Source organism: Alligator sinensis, unplaced genomic scaffold (assembly GCF_000455745.1).
Source record: "Alligator sinensis unplaced genomic scaffold, ASM45574v1 scaffold86_1, whole genome shotgun sequence".
NCBI classification, from domain to species: Eukaryota; Metazoa; Chordata; order Crocodylia; family Alligatoridae; genus Alligator; species Alligator sinensis.
The window spans coordinates 2,879,052-2,892,027 of NW_005841971.1; the positions used below are offsets into that span (position 1 = coordinate 2,879,052).

Below are 12,976 nucleotides of genomic sequence, written 5' to 3' on the forward strand. Positions count from 1 at the left end.
AAAAAACAATTTTTTGTTATCCTTAACTTGGGTTGCCATCCTCAGCTCCATGGTAGCTTTGGCCTGTCTAACTGCCTCCCTACAAGCGCGAGCAGAGGAGGTATACTCCTCTTTAGTAGTCTCTCCCCGTTTCCACTTTTTATATGCCCCTCTTTTTGTCCGTAGACTGCTCTGGATTTCTCTGGTCAGCCAAGGATTTCTCTTGGCCCCTTTCCCCGTTTTTCCCCTCATCGGGATCGTCTCCCTTTGTGCCCGAAGGATCATTTCCTTAAGGCACAGCCATCCTTCCTGGGCTCCCAACTCTTCAAAACTCCTACTCTGCGGTGCGTCGTTGACTAAGCGCCTGAGTTCATTGAAGTCAGCTTTCCTAAAGTCCTGCACTTTCACCCTACTAGTTACCTTACCCACTCGACGTCTTATGGTGAATTCTATTATTTGGTGATCACTGTCCCCCAAGTGACCACCGATCTGTAGGTCCCCTACCATGTCATCCCCTGTTGCCAATACCAGGTCCAGTAAGGCATTCCCCCTAGTGGCACCATGTACCTCCTGCGTCAGATGGAGGTCCTGTACATAGGATAGGAACCTGTGTGAACGGTGGGACTTTGCTGTCTGCGTCTCCCAGCAGATGTCTGGGTAGTTTAGGTCCCCCATGACTACCGCCTCCCTAGTTTTTATGGTCTCCGAGAGCTGCCTCAGGAGCCCCAAATCTAGTTCTTCCCCTTGGTGTGGGGGTCTGTAGCAGACCTCTACCACCAAATCCCTTTCTCCTTGACCTCCATGTAACCTAACCCACAATCCTTCTACTTTCTCCTCCTCCGATTCCGTTTTGATAAGGGTCGATGTATATCGCTCATTGACACAGAGCGCCACCCCTCCCCCTCTCTTTTCCACTCTATCCTTTCTGTACAGCTTATAACCCTCAATGTGTACCGCCCAGTCGTGGGAAGGATCCCACCAGGTTTCTGTTAGCCCTACTAAGTCGTAGGTGTTTTCTGCAAGCAGGAGTGCTAGTTCATCCTGCTTGCTCCCCATGCTCCTAGCGTTAGTGTATAGGCACTTGAACCCTGTGACTGGCGCCGTTGTTGCCCCCCAGCTCTGATGCCCAAAGGACCCCTTATTGCTTACCTGCTTATTGCTTACCTGTGGTGTAATGCTGGCTGCCACAGTGATGTAGGAAGCTAGTTTGTAGCATGCACTTTATATTTGAATCTTAGGCAGCAGTCAGGGCTGACATAATCACCAAGAAGGCTGAACTCTGGAAATGCTGGCAAGTCTCTCAGGAGGGCTAGGGGATGGCCAAATGAGGGTAAAAGAGAGCTTTTCTTGTCTCTTTACTTCTGTCACCAAACCTGTGGTTTTACTTGTATAATTCTTTTCTTCTACTTAATAAATTCTTTTGCTGTAATTGACTCTTCTTGTGGAAAGAGTCATTTTGGGGCAAGGGATATTCCAGGTTAGCCTTTTGTATAGAAAGGGAGATCTAAATTTTCTTTTATAACCCAACATGAATGTCACTTAGATCTGACAGAGATTCCCTTGCTGCAGCTGCACGGTCCATTATAAGGGCAGTGGAGCTGAGGCTTGCCAGAATGAGAAGTTATTCCAGTACAACCTCAGTCTGTTCCCTGGGGCAAGTGGCAGCACAGTGGTGAGAAGCTTGGAGCTCTAGGCTCTCCTGTGGATATGTTTGAAACACCCATATAAAAGATCTCATCACTCTCTTGTGCTTATCCTTCACCACCCCACTTCCAGATCTTGAGTTCTTACTGCACAGTCTGAACAAGACAGATGGAAATGGCCTTATTCCAGCTTTGCCTGTAGTCTAGTGGTTGGGGCACTCTCCTGGCCAGGTATAGGTTTGAAGCCCCTAAGTCTGGGAATGGTATTGTATCTGTGTCCTGAACTGTTAGGCACATGCTTTAACCTCTGTTGTAAAGTTGAACATCACTTCCTTCTGTTTTAAGACATGAATGAGCCTACTAGTCTGTATACAGAAGGATAACTTGGGTGCCAAGAAGGATTTGGACTCTGAATTCCAGTCTTGCAGAGTCATCTAACTTGAGGCTTGCATGGTAGTGCTGAAGTCCTGGGAAGAGGCAGGGTTTCAGACTAAAGACTCAACCGAGTCAGCATTTTGACTCAGTTGCCATCCATAGTCCCTCTACTTGGTGTGTTGGCTGTTGTGAATCCCATTCTTAACACGCCTCCCTCCCCCCTCACAGGGAATCCTGCCATCTAACTTGTGAATCCACTCTGGGAGCCGGGTGCCTAAAAGTTAAGCAAGACAATAATGAATATCACTGTGCCTCAGTCCCTTTATGCATCACAGCCTTATTTCAAAACCAGTCAAGACTTAGTTTGGAGCAGTTGCCTTCAAAGGCATTTCTGTTAATACATCCCTTTTTTTCTTAATTTCTGTTGCTTTGTAAATTTCTTTTCTTCTATCATGGTTTGTGCTGAAACATAACATTTAAGTATATTTAAATAAGCTGTAAAATGAATCCAGTGGTTAAAACCACAGTGCAGAGCATCTCATGTATTTGGGAAAAATTGGGTAGGAAACAGTGGGGGGGCAGTTTTCTCTCTTCCTACAAGCAGGGATGATTACAAATGTTTTGCTTTATAATATCAAAACTGGAAGGCATGGAGAATCAAGACAGGTGAGACTTGTATGGTGTTGGTGGTGCCCACACACATCATTTTAAACCTAGAAGTGAAACCTTTAAACACGTTTGCATGGAGAAGTGGCCATGTGGAAAATAGTTTATGAAGAACATTAGTCTGTAGTTACAGTATGACATGCCACTGTGTCTTTATCCAAGTATACAAGTCTGGTCTTTCTCTGTAGAGCTCATCACTGCATTATCTACGTGTTGTATGAACTGGCCTTTTCCTGACCTACTCAATCAAGGGATGTATTTTGATTAAGTTGCATCATTTGAAGCAAAGCTCAATGGTATTTTAGGTGATCATGGGATTTCCTAGTTAGAGCCTGTTCTTCCTGTGTCTTTTCCAGTTGAGGGATTTGCAACATTTAGGCTGGTAGGCCTGTGGATATGGCATCTTTTCAAGCAGTTGCTTCAGTAGTATATCAAAATTGACAGGCCTTGATAAGCTTTGAATTGGTCATCCCCTTGCCCCCACCCCACTCCCCCACCCCCAGTGTGGCAGGGAAGCTAAATGTATACGCACAGGTGCATTAGTCAACATAAAAAGAGAAGGGTCAGGAAGGTGGAGCAAAACTGGGGCCGTTATAGTGTCAGAGGTGTTTAATTCCTAAGTGCGAAAAGGAAGGAGGTGGACTTGGAATGAAAGAGGACTTGGAGACAGATGCATTGTAACAGGTTATTTGTGGGACCTGAGGAAAGAAAATTGCACAACTCAAGGGGTGTTCTTGTTTGTCTGGGTTTTTTTTTTTAAGGTTGCGGGTTTTGTCAGATATCACCCAAGTGCTGTAATTTAGCATTTCTCAACCTGTGGGTCACACCCCAAAAGTGGGTCGTAAGAATATATGAAAGGGTTACAAACAAACTTTTAAAAATGGGTCAACAAACTTTAAAAATGGATTCTCCTTTAACAGAGAGAAATGTGGGAAACTGTGGCTTTTCCTATGCAGGCTGGCAGCATTCCAGCCTGTGAGGGGCTGCTTGGGCCTGACCTGCCCCACACACTGGGGGGCTGAGGCCTGGGACAGGAGGAGGTCGGGAGTAAGGGACACTGGGTCAGGTCTGGCCATTGATGTTTACAAATGGGTCCTGGTACAAAAAGGTTTGAGAACCACTGCTGGAATTAACTCATGAGTTTACTAGAAAGATTTGAACAGTTCTTCCCTTTCTTCTCACTACCCAGCCTCCATCCAAAAAAAAAAAAAAAAAAAAAAGATTCCAATATTCCTAAACAGAATAAATGGACTTCCTCTATTATACCTTTATTCTATTTGAGGATATCCTCTCCCCAGTTTGTGCTTTGCTATCCGTGCAACACAAATACAGCAATGTTTGTTTCCCCCCTCTGGCCCCCCACAAGTACAGAAATAAGTACTGAAGTTGTGCAAGTAAGCAGTATATCAAAGCGCTTGACCTCATACATAAAATACTTGCCTAAGGAAAGGAATGGGTAACTTTCTCTTTTCTAAAGTGACGTTTTATACTTGTTCCCTGTGTTCTGCTGCAGTAAGCAATGCCGCTCCAATTATAAACATTTAAACTGTCTCAGTTTGCCAACAGTTTATATCCTCTCATCCTCACTGGCAGCGGAGCAAGTATGTCTGAAGTCAGAATTGCATTCTAAGAACCTCAGCTTTATTGCCAAGGCAGACTTAGTTTTAATGCTGCCACTTTTCCTTGTCTTGATTGAGATTCCTTTAAGTTAAAACTGTTGATTCACATTCATTCAACAGTTAATGTTTTTCTTGGCTTGTATCTTTAGGCTTCTTTGGTTTGGGGTGGAGACTTCCTGCATTTTCATTCATCCAGCTAGAGCCAAAAAAGCAAATAATTGAGTTGGACTGGATCAACTTGAACAGCTCTGTAGAAGCGGGGGAAATATATAGTTTACAGATTACAAGTTAGTATTTAGAGGAAATGTCTTTAAATCCAGTTCCTCTAACTCCATATTTTTAATGCGTCTGTATAGTGTGGATTAAAATAGATTTGGTTTCAGTTCATAGTGTTTGATTTTTTAGATGGGGGAGACAACTTACTTTAATACTGTTGGGCTTGTAAAGCGTGCTAGACAGTTTTTTCAAATAGACATTCAACTTTCATACTGATTACTTGGATACCAGACTTGATCTGCTTTCAGATAAACTTCCCTACAAGTTTAGTATCTTTTCTTGCTAATGATCTATTGTAAAGAAGAAGCAATGCCCTTTAAACTTTATGCAGAGGTAAAATATATATATGACTTGATAACTACCATCAGCTTATGTACATGATTTGTGCATTATATTATGTAAATATTTCATAGATAATTTGGAGAACTTAAGGCAGGCTAAAATGTAAAACCCTTGATTGTATTTTCAACTGACAACTTTTGCAGCTTTGGAGCATTTTGGGTTTTCTGGATTTTATATACACCTCTTTTTAGACTTCCTAACAAAAAGATTGTGGTGTGCAAATGGGTGCTTAACTGAGCTTAGCTGAACTATTAGCAACAGGGTATTTGCAATTCAGTTGGCTGTGTCTAGGTAAAACTGCGGCAGAAAGCTTTCTTTTCAAAATTTCTGTTTCTTTGTCAATCAAAGTTAGATTTTTCTTATCAGTGTCATGATAGGGAGCATGAATTGCTTCACTTTTGTTCAGGCTCTTTAAATCGTGGTCATAAATTCAGATCCTTGGATTTGAGAATTCATAGAAACATCCATGCCCTACACAAGGTAGTTGGATCATTTAACTTAGCATCTGTATCTATGGATGTCAAGGATCCAAAATGATCATAATTCATGAACTATAATAAACATGTCAGTTTGGCTTCTTTGCTTTCAGCCTGAAGTTTGACACACATGCCAGACAAATATCTGGCCCATATGGTGGCATAATTCCAATAGAATCGAACCTATTCCAGTTGACCTTATTTAAAAATCTGAGTCTAACTATCCATCTCTAACTGAAAAATTGTGCTGTGACCCATAACTGAGTATGCAACATTGGTGAATTTAGATAGAGGTATGACCTGTTTAATGAAGAGAGATGACAAAACAAATAAGTAGAACATGGATGGAAATGGTAATAAATCATTTTAAGACCAGCTGGTTGTTATAGCAAGTACAGGTACATGCTTGTGGCCTTTGCATCCAGGTGTATATGGAGCATGGCTGCCTTCCATGAGTACACAGTTATTCCTTCAAAGGTAGTAATCATAATATCTTAACTCAGAAGACAAAATCACAGGAAGGAAGGTCTCAGAAACTGAATAGATGCTACCCTGTATCATTTTAAAGTGATAGATTGTCAGATTAACCAATATTTGAAGCATCTCAGCTCTTCTACAGTGCTAGGGACAGAAGTTACACATAAATCAGTATAAGTGGTCAGAAACCAGTTCAGATCTGTAACTGAACAGAAAATAAGTGCACATAAACTGCTTTCAGAATGGCCAGAATTGTTTTAAGATGAACCTGAATGGGTGTAGTATCAGACTTAACTGATTTAAGTTAAGTTGGTTGATTGAACTTCTGTCCCAGATCCTCTCCAGATTCAAGTCAACTCAGTCCCCCAGCATCCCACCCATTTCCCCCAGTGGGCCAGCTACCTGATACAGCCAAGCAGGGAGGTGTGCTCTAGTGCCCCCTGGCTTGTAGCCTGGGTCACTGCAGGCATGTGGCTGCATTTCTGGAACCAAAAGAGACCGTGTGTTCATTTGCTTATCGGTTCCATCTGCAGAGCTTAGACTAACCTGTGAAGCTTGAATTGATTCAGCCTCAGGCTTTTTAACTGTCTGTACTTGGCCCAGATGCTTATACTGCCACATTTACCATTCTAACAGAGAGAGTTTCCAAGCTTCAGTCAAAAAGAACCTGAAGGAATGCAATGGGCAGGTTTGCACACTGTATCATTGACTACTTGTATCTGACTAGTCAGGTGCTCAGGTGGGACATTAATAGCTGCTTTGTGGTAATGAAGAACTTGGTAGTGGACTACATGTAGTAAAAAGAAGAAGAATAGATTGTTCAGTGGCTTGCTTTGATCTAATGTCCTAAAATATTATAATGGTACCGAATGCACATGGGTGGAGCTTAAGTTTTAGTTTTCAGCAGACTTGTAGTACAGCAAAATGGTTTTGTTACCCTCTGGGCTTGGGAACCCCACATCTTGGGGATGACTTTCTACCTTCGGTCAAACTTAAAGTTTGAGCTCTAGAGTTTCCATGTTGGTGATACTAAATATGATCAGACTCATAAATACTTAGAGTAGTCTACAGTCGTTTGCTGAATGATGTGGTCCTCTTCAGGAAGATCTTACGGTTTGGTTGCTTGTGCAGCATCGTTGCAGAGGTTGGGTTGATTGACTGAGCTGCTTTCTCCTGTAAAATACCTTTTTTTTTTCCAAACCGAATAATAGATTTTAAATAATTATATCATTAATCATTAAGCCAGGGGCCAGCAGTTATTTGGGTTGGAAGGCTACTTAATGAGTTTTGGTGAGCTCTTGAGGGCTGTGAACTCCTCACAGCTGTTCCTGTACCCTGTCCCCTACCTCAAGTCCCTGGCATGCAGCTGGGTTGGGCAGGAGCTGCTCCAGCTGCACCCATGAATAACCCACAGCTCCTGGCCTTCTTCCCCTGCACTTCCTTCCCTGGCAGTTGACAGAACCATACCTGAGCTTCAACTTTCACTGGGGGCTGGGCTGTCTGGTCTGCAAACAGCCACAGGGTTGAAGCTGCACACAGACATCCTTGCTGGTCAGAAGTCTGACCAGGAGCTCAGTGCCCCCTGCCTTGGAGTGTATGATGGGGCAGGGTGAGCTGGAGCGGGGAGGGGAGTGGCTGCCTGGCCACTGGAGCCAGAGATGCTGCTACTGCAGCCAGCTGCAACATGGGGAAAGAAGAAGGGCAAGAGGCGCCAAAAGCCAGGGCAGTCGTGGACCTGATACAGTTCACTTTCCATAGAGCAGCTGTAGGCTAGATTAAAATCATTTAGTAGGCCGGATCTAGCCTATGGGCCATATTTTGCCCACCTCTGCATTAACCTCTTAAGTTATTAAACTGATTAAGCTGTATAATAGAGGAGAAGAATTCAATTTGAGTTGTTAGAACTAATTAAACCCTTCAGCACAAGATTTTATATATTTTGAGAATTTGTGTTGAATTTGACTTGAAAGCCAATAAATCTTTTGCGCACACATGCTATTTTTTATTTAACTAAACCAGCAGTTTGCAGTAAATTTCTTATTACTTGTGTCTGTATCTTTGTCAATTTTATTCCTGTATCAGAAGTTGAATTTATTGGCTGTGGAACACTTCCTGTAATAACCCCCTTCCTTCTCCCCGCCCCCCATAGAAGTGCTTCATTTGGAAGCATCCCACTCCCAGATAAGAGCCCGTTGAACACACACAATTTCACAGTATTCTCAAGTAAAGACAGCATATTTGAAAGTTAAACTCTCTTTCATCAGGTACAAATACATTCCAAATTTAAAAAGTTAAAAATAAAACAGTGTAATATCATAACTCTTTAACTAGGTTTGCAGCTATTAGAGATTTTCAATCACAAGTCTAGTGTTAACAGACGAATGCAGCTAACTACCTGTCCATACTATTCAGGTTTTGAAGTGAGGCAGAAGGTAGAATAGAAATGCACTTTGATACATCTGGAGACAAGCTTTTCCTTTTTTCAAACAACAGCTAACTGAATCAAAGATGCATAAGCTATAAGTTGTTCCTCTGCCCTGCCCTCCAGCTGAGGGCATATCATTTTTCTTCCCACCAGCCTTCTCTTACACTTGAGTTTTCTATATGTGGTGCTCTTTCTCTGTGATAAAACAAAAATAGATGCAAACTGGAGTCACGTTTTGGGATATACACTCTGGAGCCATCTCTTGATAATGTCCCACCATATAATACTTGTTTTGGGGACAGGCATGCATTGCTTCTTTCAGGTGAAGCAAAGTGAAACAAAGCAATACCTCATTTGAATGCAACTAAAAAAATAAGAATTCTTAATGCATCTGCTATGGATAAACGCCATTCAAGGGAAGCTAGCAATTTAAAGAAAAACAAAAAAACCTGAATTGAGGTAGACTCTTATTCATGTTGTATCCATAGAATTTTATTTCCATTTATTTCTAGTACTTTGCACTGTGGTGTGAGTTGAGGAAAATGTCATCTCTTACCCCCTCCCCCACTTAATTCTACGCTTTGGGCTTCTCACTCGACAAATGCTCACATAATTGAAATGGGTTGGCTCAAATGGAGTGTTTTTACAACTGTTGTAAATAGAAACACTTTTTTAATGGGGTAAGTAGATTGTGTTTAAATTTCTTCAAGAAAGTTGCATGTAATCATAATCTGTGCAGTCGGTGTAAAGCATAGCTTGTTTTGAGTAATTACAGTATAGTTTTCTACTACTATACAATTAGAGATTAGTCTAGACATACCATTCTAAAACACACTATGAAACTGCTTGCCTCTAAAAACAACTCTACATCAAAGGCTGTAAGAGCTAGCAGAAGTATTGACATTTTTTCTGAGATGTGAGACACTTCTTTTCAGGGGAAAAAAAAGAAATGTTAAAAGTAACTTGTAATCTTTGTTCTGAGTGTGAGATGTTTAGGCCCTATCTCAAATATACTTATATTTCTTCTTGGGGGGGCTATCAATAGTGTGTTTGAGAGAGCCTGGGGCCACTGTTTTTGTAGTGAATGTGTAAATTTCCAGCCCAAAGAAATGGCTTTTATTTGTGTTTTGGATATAACAATCAAAGAGGTAGACAGGCATTTAGAGGGGAAGAAATAGAAAACAAGAACTTGAGAAGGCCATGGATGGGAAGTGGCACTGGAAGTTAGAAGGAATAAAGAAATAAGGTAGTGCAGAAGTGAAAGGAAGGATTAACTTTAGGAGTATAGAGTGATTTGGACTTTTTTTAGCCTGTAGTGGCAGTACCACACAGAGCATACCAACGTGGAACACTAAAAAGTTACTGCAAAGATGTACAGGCAGACCTCGGACTTACGACACAATTGGTTCCTGAGAACCGTGTCTTAAGTCGAAACGTTGTAACTCGGAACCAATTTTCTCATAGGAAACAATGTTATAAATGGGGGATTGGTTCCTGAACCAAGGCCTGATACCCTATTTTCACCAAAAATACCCCAGAATTTTGTACTCAATCAATTATAGATGGGTAATATAGCTACATTAATGTATTTATATTGTAAATAGCAATCACATTGATTTGGAAGGACTTCTTTGAGGTGACTTCATTGGACTTCTTGAAGGGCTCTTGGTTGGACTTTTTGAAGGGCTCTTGGCTGGAGTCTTCTCAGGAGTCTTGGCTGCAGGTTTTTCTGGAGTCTTGTCTGCTTTCTTAAAGAAAGTGTCCAAGCAAGTTTGGACAGATGTTCTCCAGGGAGATGCGCGACACAGCAAACTTGTTTGCTGGCATGGTGTCACATCAGATCAAGCGTTGTAAGTCGAAACAGATATCATAAAGTTGAAAGAGTATCGGTTTATAAATGTTTTAAGTGTGAAACTTTGTAACTCGAAACATTGTTAAGTCGAGGCCTGCCTGTAGTCTCTAGTCAAGGGGCAATAGGGGATTGCTCCTCTTCGGAAGAACCCATTAGTGAGGCCTGTCAGTGACAGCCCTCCAAGGAAGAAGAGAGTGGGTAGTTTGACAGTGATTAGTGGGTGTCAGCTGTGCTGCAGCTTTGTTCCCTGTCATTGAGAGCTGTGTCTGGGGGCAGTGGGCTGTCATTGAGCCCACTGCAGCTGCTATCCCTCTGCACCTCCTTGGTGTGCTTGTGCCATGTTTGTAACACTATACCTGTACACAGCCTTTTTGTAGTGCTACAAGGATGTGCATATATACATTGTTATACAGGCTGTGGAAAGATTGTTGTGTGTGTATCTCAACTAATTTGAGCTTTCCTTTTGAGAAGCATCCATTGTAAAGCTGGTACTTGTTTTGCACTGGTAGTAGTTGTTCTGGAAAGAGAAATTATGTATATACTGTTTGAGTTGTACATCCAGATTCAAATACACCAATTTAACACTTTGTGCCTATGTTGCATTTGCAACTACAGTGAACTCTGGACTAAACTATGTGATACAGTTGAACTGTGGGTATCTGAAATGGTTTAACAAGAAGTTTGACTATGTATTTACTACTTCATCCTGTTCCATCTCTGACAGCTCTCCAAGAGCTGCATACACATTGTTCTGACCTTCAGCAAACTTTATCTTAGCTTGTCCATGTTACTTTGTAGCTTGTGGTCTGGCCCTAAGAGTTAAGCGGATTAATGCCTCATCCGAAGCCCACAGACTTCTTTTGGCTTTAGTGACCCCACAAATTAATCTCACTTTCTGATCTACATGTGGCTTCTGCCCTGGAGCAGAGCCCTGCCTGTTTCAGCCTTTTCCCCTCCCCCACCCTCCTTCGGGCATCTAACTCCGGTTTGACCACAGTGACCTGTGTTTTCCTAAACTCTCTTCGGCAAGTATAAAACAAGCTGGTGTCAGTTATTGGGAATGTGATCTATTTTTTCAGGTACGTACATGTAAAAGCGAAACAAACAAACCTTTAAACAGATACTATGTACTTGAGCAGTTGTCGGATATGTTTTCACATTCATATTGCATGTCAGTTAGAGTTGTGTTCAGTCAGACTGGTACTTTCATAGTCTGGAGCACACATTATAAATACTTGCCATCTCGAAGGACCATTCCTTTCTTTCTCATGATTGTGTATTGCAATGAATCTCAACTCAAGGCACCCCTCGGAAAATGCTGGCTGCTTTTACTTTTTTTAAACTACAGAAACATAGCAGCAATTTTTCTATTACCAAGAACTTGGAAAGACCACAATAGGTCAGAAGGTTTTTAACAGTATGTATTCCTATTTGAAATCTCCAGGTTTATCTCATAAATCATGTTTGCATACCTAACATTGCATGGCACTCGGTAACACCCTTGAGAGGTTCTGCAGGCACCCCACTGTGCCATGGATGAGAATCACTAACGTACTGTGGTTAGTACAGTAATTCTACTCTACAGATATTTATGTTAAGAGTAATGCTAATTTGTTCATGTTTGTGCAGGTCTTGAGAGCACAATTCAAAATTTCTGGGATAAGTTAATTACCTTCTTCTAAAGTTGACTTGACACTTAAACTGTATTGCTTTTCATTTAAAAGATAAATATTTTAAAGTCTTATTTTATCTAGTATGCATAAACATTTACAAGAAGAAAAATAAATTATTCTGTGCTGTAGTCTGGTACTGGTGTTAATCTTACCAAATCTTGAGTGCATGCCAAAAAAGCATAACTAGGCTGAGAAGCCAGTAATGAAGTAGTTTGATTTATTTATTTTTCTTTGTTATCTTCCAAAACTATCTGGAAATAACTAGAAAGCTTATGTCACACAAATCTGGGAGTTCATTAGTAGGTTACAATATTGGATTTCAGTCTTTTCACCTTCTAGCTTTTACTACTTCTTCCAGGTAGATTTTTGGCACCCTAATTTCCTTTTCAGAGAGTTCTAGAGGTAGACAATTTGTACCATTTGGAAGTTTTCAGTCTAGTTTTCATGCATCACAAGGAGTTCTAGCAAAGAAGCTCTGAGGATGTAGGAGTCATTGGCATGTTGTTTGTCCTTTCAGCATCCCCCACCTGCCCCAGACTAGTCCCTGTTTGTCAAAATGATGCATCAAAGCTGGCTTGTTTCCCTGAATAATTATGTAATTAGCACATATTAAACATTTTGGCCCAGCAGCACTACAGCTTCTTTGCCCATTTCTTGCTTGTTGTCATACAAAACTTCCTGGATAAAGATAACCTGGAAACAGAGTTCTGGAGAGTATTTACCAGGAGTGCCCATCAGGTCTCATGGCATTAAAACAGGTGGTAGTTGACAGGAAGGAAATAGCAGTAAGCTAGATATTATAGCTTCTTCCTGGGTCCCTCCCACAAGTCCTGATCCCTTGTGCTTGGAGCTAATAGCTGAGCAGGAGTGTACCTCCCTTCCGCTACAAAGCAGTCACTGAAGCACTCCAGTACCACCTCCTCCCATGCCATTCCCTTGACAGTCTGAGGGAAGATCATTGCTATAAGGAGGAACTCTGTCCTGTCCTTGCTACTGCATGGCACTCGAGTTGCTGAGCTGTGGGGGCTGTATTCTAGGGCTATGTGAAGCTTCAGGTTCTTGGTTTCATAGTAGCTAGGGTCAGGAGGGACCAGAACAGATCATCTAGCCTGACCCCCTGCCACAGGCAGGAATGAATGCTGGGGTTACCAGACCCCAATCAAGGGGTGACTG

The 12,976-nt window shown here is 41.7% G+C and overlaps 1 protein-coding gene across 3 annotated transcripts in view; it reads left to right on the forward strand.

Moving 5' to 3' along the window:
- SEPT7 (septin 7) overlaps positions 1-12,976 on the forward strand; it is a 96,256-nt gene that overhangs the window by 8,615 nt on the left and 74,665 nt on the right. The window lies entirely within an intron of this gene.